This window comes from Alosa sapidissima, chromosome 17 (assembly GCF_018492685.1).
Source record: "Alosa sapidissima isolate fAloSap1 chromosome 17, fAloSap1.pri, whole genome shotgun sequence".
Classification (NCBI taxonomy): domain Eukaryota; kingdom Metazoa; phylum Chordata; class Actinopteri; order Clupeiformes; family Clupeidae; genus Alosa; species Alosa sapidissima.
The window spans coordinates 31,519,521-31,525,520 of record NC_055973.1 but is presented as its reverse complement, the minus strand read 5'-3'; the positions used below and the strand labels follow the sequence as shown (position 1 = coordinate 31,525,520).

General features: G+C 49.5%; 1 protein-coding gene across 2 annotated transcripts in view; it reads right to left on the bottom strand.

The window, feature by feature from the left end:
* Positions 1 to 6,000, bottom strand: part of cntnap2a (contactin associated protein 2a) — a 359,439-nt gene that overhangs the window by 116,171 nt on the left and 237,268 nt on the right. The gene's annotated exons all lie outside the window — the stretch shown is intronic.

The window sequence follows — 6,000 nt, the reverse complement described above, 5'->3', positions numbered from 1 at the left end:
GATTAGCACCCGGGCACACTGATCAAAGCACTGTCAGAGAGAGAGAGAGGGAGAGACAGAGAGAGAGAGAGAAAGAGAGTGAGAGAGAGGGAGAGAGAGTAGGAAAGAGAGATTGAGAGGAGAAGAGAGGAGGTGATAAGCTTAAGATACAGATTGGTTGCCAGTGCTTAAAGGGAAACAACAAATCCGTTCGGAAATAGAGTTGGAAAGCACCTCGCAGTAACAAGGAACTCCAAAATGAGCAAGGCAGCAACCTTGTTATTTCTGAGCACACCTGCAACCCTTGACATTTCCTGAAAATTATTCAGGAGTGTATAAGAGTGAAATAAAAACAATTTTCACCAGGAGCAATATATTTTCTCCACCTCTGTTCAGAATGTCTGACTTCTCCGCGGAGGTCATGCTGCTTCATATGTGATGTATTATTGTTTTCCTGCCGATCACAATCATCTGAAGGCTCTTGGCAAAGAGAGCTTTGTGAAATCACTCCAATGCTGTTGGCAGCCCTTATTCGTTAAAATAGACCAATTCCTATTCTTCAAAACAAACCCAGTACAGCATGTGATCAAAAACATAGCTTGATTTGTTTACCCTAGCTGGTCATTTACTAAAGGTCATTTGAATTGCCATCAAAAAAAAATAAAATAAACAGAATGCCACTCGTGTTTGATCATTACCCTAAGCCTGTGCACGATGACTCATATATTACCCACCTGTTGACAAGATGGATGACAACCTTCATTACATACTAGAGAGCAATTTGCTCATACTGGTAATTAACTTTTAAGCCATTTCAAGAAGCTGTAATCTGAGACCAAGGTCAAAATTGTTTCCCCTTGAACACGTACATTGCACACTTTGATTTTACTTTCCCTGCATGTTGTCAGGGCGGATGCCAACTGTACCCCTTCAGAAGTTTCTGATTTTCCTTGAAAGACTGGGCGGCTGTTCTGGTCAGATGGCTACACGGTGGTGCCCGGGCCGAGTTTGGCTCGGTGAGTACCGGCTGACGGAGCCTCACGCATCTCCCCCCGTTTGAGTCGTCTCGCTCAGCAAGTCTGTCTCCTCCCAAACAGATTATGTGCAGCTTATTCAGCTTGTTGTGGCCACAGAGCAGATGGGCACCTGCCTCTCAGCTCTCACACACACGGGGCACATCCATGAATGCAGAGGCAGGAGGAGAGCACCAGTGTGTGTGTGTGTGTGTGTGAGTGCGTGTATCTATGTGTGAGTGTGTGTATGTGAGTGTGTGTATGTACTGTATGTGTGTGTGTGTGTGTCTGTGTGTGTATGTACTGTGTGTGTGTGTGTGTGTGCATGTGTGTGAGTGTGTGTTTGTTTTGATAGCGATGAATGAAATAAATAAAGAGGAAGCAGCTAGTATTCTTCCTCAGCCTGAAGACAATCACCATCTTTATGGAAGTCAATTAGCAGGGTACACCTGCAGGTCTAATGGGGCTTCCCTCCTGGGAGAGCTTTCCGCTCGCAGAGATGAGCACTGGGAGCACTAGGACTGCAGGCACACAGGCGAGAAGCCAGAAACGCCCCACTACACACACACACACACACACATACTCACACACACGCACACACACACAAACCATACATACTCTCTCTCTCTCTCTCTCACACACACACACACACGCACACACACACACACACACAAACCATACATACTCTCTCTCACACGCACGCACACACACAAACCATACATACTCTCTCTCACACGCACGCACACACACACACACACACACACAAACACACACACACATACACACACAGAGACAGAGACTTACACATCACACATACTGATACACACACACACACACATACACACACATGCACAACCCTGTGAGATTCTTCACTGCTGCTCTGCCAACATCAGCCATGTTTCTGCGCTCAGTTGCAACGGTGAGCCAAAAGGCGAGCAGTGTGGTGGAGTCCGATATATGAGCAGAGATGAGTCTTTATATTAAGAGATATTGGAGCCATATCTGAGCAGATGAGACTTTGTATCCAGGGCAGCACATTTCTCCCCACAGCAGTGAAAGGGGAGAGCCATACATCACGCCCGTATGGCCGAGTACGGTACCAGTCAGGAGTGGAGAGGGAGATGGGGGTGAGATGGGGGTGAGGCAATGGCAGTTAGGGTGCTGGTGGTGGGGAGGGGTTGAATAAACCTCCAGCCCTGCACTCCTGTTGCACTCATCCACCCACACCCCTCCTGCCCCCCCACTCATCCACCCACACCCCTCCTGCTACCCCCCATGAAGCATGTGTGTGTGTGTGTGTGTAGGCGGTGTTGATGCTGTGTTGTGCCCCCATCCTGTGTACTGCTCCTGGGGTTCGTCTCATTAAACGGTGGGGTCAGCCTGGTTGGCCTTTCAGTCGCCGTTATCTACCCCCCCCCCCCCCCCCCCCCCCGGTGTCCACTGCAGTGCACTCCATGTGTCATCAATCACACAGTTCACTTGCGGCCTCGTCTGCCTTGAGCTCATTTGCTGGCCAGATGGAGTGGGCTGGTGTGTGTGTGTGTGTGTGTGTGTGGGTTGGCACACTTCTCTTTGTATTGTAACTGACGGAGTGCAAGCCACCTTTGGGGATGCTGGGGGTGTCGTGCTGTTCATCCCTTTGTCATCTATATGGAAAACGGGGCGATTCTGAGCAAATGTGCTTTTCCCTCCTACCCCTCCTACCTGAGTCTTAAGCATTGAAATGTAAATAGAGTGGGGAGAGGAGGAGAGGAGAGGAGAGGAGTGGAGAGGAGGGAGAGGAGAGGAGGAGAGGAGGGGAGAGGAGAGGAGGGAGAGGAGGGAGAGGAGAGGAGAGGAGTGGAGAGGAGAGGAGGAGAGGAGAGGAGAGGAGAGGAGGAGAGGAGGGAGAGGAGAGGAGGAGAGGAGGGGAGAGGAGAGGAGGGAGAGGAGGGAGAGGAGAGGAGAGGAGTGGAGAGGAGAGGAGGAGAGGAGGGAGAGGAGAGGAGAGGAGGGAGAGGAGGAGAGGAGGGAGAGGAGAGGAGAGGAGAGGAGAGGAGAGGAGGAGAGGAGAGGAGGAGAGGAGGGAGAGGAGAGGAGGGAGAGGAGAGGAGAGGAGAGGAGAGGAGGGAGAGGAGGAGAGGAGGAGAGGAGGAGAGGAGGGAGAGGAGGAGAGGAGGAGACAAAAAGAAGAGAAGAGGAAAGCTCGCCCTGGTTGACGTGGGAACAACGGAATGCTGGGTTAAGGGGCTTGATAGGCGTCGGGCGTTTGCGGGAGCCGGTGGGTGGAGTGATGAGCTCTATGGTGCGAAGCACACTGACTGCAAACTACGCTGCCACATCTTCAGAGCAAACCGATTAAGCGCCGATTTAATTTCGACATCAAAGATTTCACTGGTGCCAGTTAAAAAAAGTGTGAAAGATCTGACTAGAGATAGCGGCTCTGTGTGAAAGATCTGACTAGAGATAGCGTTCTGTGTGAAAGATCTGACTAGAGATAGCGGTTCTGTGGGGACACCCCTTCAGAGCAGAAGAGTCTGTCTCTCTCGCTGGAACCTCACACGCATCACACAGACATTCCTGTCAGTGGCGAACGAGACGGGTGTTTGACAGGCCTGTTGTGACAACGCCACCTTCAAGAGCCTGGTGCTTTGCGCCTTTCTTCATTACACAGCCTTCAGTCATCACCGCGTCACCGAGTCCCAGAGCAAATATCACCTTTTTCCCCACACAGACACAGGAACAGAGGGAGAGACAAACATAAAAAACAACACTGAACAGCACGATGTGAAACCTCATCTCCAGACGTCTCGAATTACGTCTGCCAAAGCCGCGCACATTAACCAGGTCCCTCTCCTGTTTTGCATCCCTGTTATTACTCCAGAGGCGCGGCGCTCAATCTCAGCCTGAAGCCTTTTTTTCCTGCAGTCTCAGCTTCCCGGTGGAGTTTAGCAGACAAATAACCCAGCTAGTGGCATCCAGCCATCTCATAGGTGTGAATTAGACAAGGAGACAGAGAGGGATGATGGGGGGAGGGGTGGAGGGGGGGGTCAGGCTGTCACAGGTAAATGGGGTGCCTGTGACTCCCAATGGCAGGGCCTGACTGACAGCTTTATTTCCCTGTCGAGGGCGATCACCGGGAGACGCCTTTTCTGAGCCAGGAGCGTCAGACTCTAGAAAGTTCTAATGGCACTCTGAGTGTTCATGTTCCTGCTCAACGAGGCATTGGCACTTCCTCCCGCTCTCCCTGCCAGCCTCCCCTCTTACTCTCTTTCTCTCTCTCTCAGCATTCCTCTCATCTTTCTCTCTCTCTCTCTCTCTCAGCGTTTCTCTCATCTTTCTCTCTCTCTGCCAGCCTCCCCTCTCTCTCTCTCAGCATGTCTCTCATCTGTCTCTCCCTCTATCTTTCTCTATCCCCTTAAAGGACTCTCCAGGGAGGACCACTGGAGTGGGGGGGGGGGGTCAGGGGGAGGGAAGCTCATTAGGCCTCTCTAAATTGGGGAGCCGGGAGCTTCTCTCCAGCCGGAGCAGAAAGATGGCAGGAGCCAGAGGAGAGAGAAGCAACAGGGTTGATCAAAAAAAAAAAAAGAGAAAGAAATTCATTTAATCATCTGTACGGCGGGCGGCTGGACATCTCATTTCACACTCTTCCCTCCTCCACTCGTCTCCCAACTTTCAAGATCAGCCGCATATTACGAATTACACCTCACAGGCGTCCAGTGCGCCACCCAAGCTCAAGTCCGGTGGCGTGATATTGATTCCTATAATTTTCTTCTTTAGCGATGGAGAGTGTGGCTCGGTCTGAAATGCTGATGGTGTCCTTCGAATGGATCACCGGGGAATTACATCCAGATAGGAGAAAGGACTGGATGTGCCACCAGCTCTCCCCCCTTGAATTACTCTGCTGGCTTAGGGGGGCTGGCAATTTACGTCTTGGTGCTCAAGCAGCCACCGTCCATGCTTGTAAACGGATGAGCACTGGACTTATTAAACATGCCTTGCTGGCACCCACACCCACACCCACACTAACACACACAAACCCACCCACACCCACACACTAACACACACACCCCCACCCACACACCCACCCACACACACACGCACGCACGCGCACACACATACGCACCCACACACACCCAAAGGGCTCAGAAGGTGTATCTAAGGACTGAGATACAAGCCTGCCTGAGAGCTGCTCCCCTTAACAATATCTGTATTGATCTGCAACACAGTGCGGGCTGCTGGGTCAGAATCAGCTGAATTTAATCTGGGATGATTTACACATGCTGGCCATCCACTCTCGTTCTCCTTTGGTCAGGCGTGGACATACTGTATCTAATTGGACATTCAGTGACAGGTATTACTAAAGACAGAGAATCATTACCTTTCTCCTTCGCCAAATATGACCGAATAAAACATTGATCTCATTAGGCTGTCTGAATTCCCAGTGACCATTAAAACAACTTTTGGACAAATCCAGAGGCTTGTGCAGCATGCATAATTTAAACCCAGAGGTCGGGGGGATGTGCAACAAGGTCAAGAATATAAGTTGTAAAAATGAAAATCCAAATTGGCAAACTCTTTCAAAGAAAGCGAGAACTTGTTCAGTTGTTTATCTCTCAAAGAGTCTGATCTGGATGCTACAGTTAATTTACTGTGTACCAATTTCACTAAGTTACCATACAATTCACATCATGAAAAAGATGAATAACTGCACAGCTATGAGCATAAACTGAAACTGAAAATAGGCTATTCAATCAAGCAGCTTAAATATATTTCAAATGTTAGTGAGAGGAACTGCAAAATCAACACAAAAATTGAAAGTGAAGGGCCATCTTACCTGAGATCATATACAGCAGTTAGTGGAGCAGCTTTTCATTTGCAGCATTTATAGAGTATATGTGGCCCATATCATTTTTAGAGTATATGTGGTCCATATATAGCATTTATAGAGTATATGTGTGGCCCATATATAGCATTTATAGAGTATATGTGTGGGCCATATATAGCATTTATAGAGTATATGTGGCCC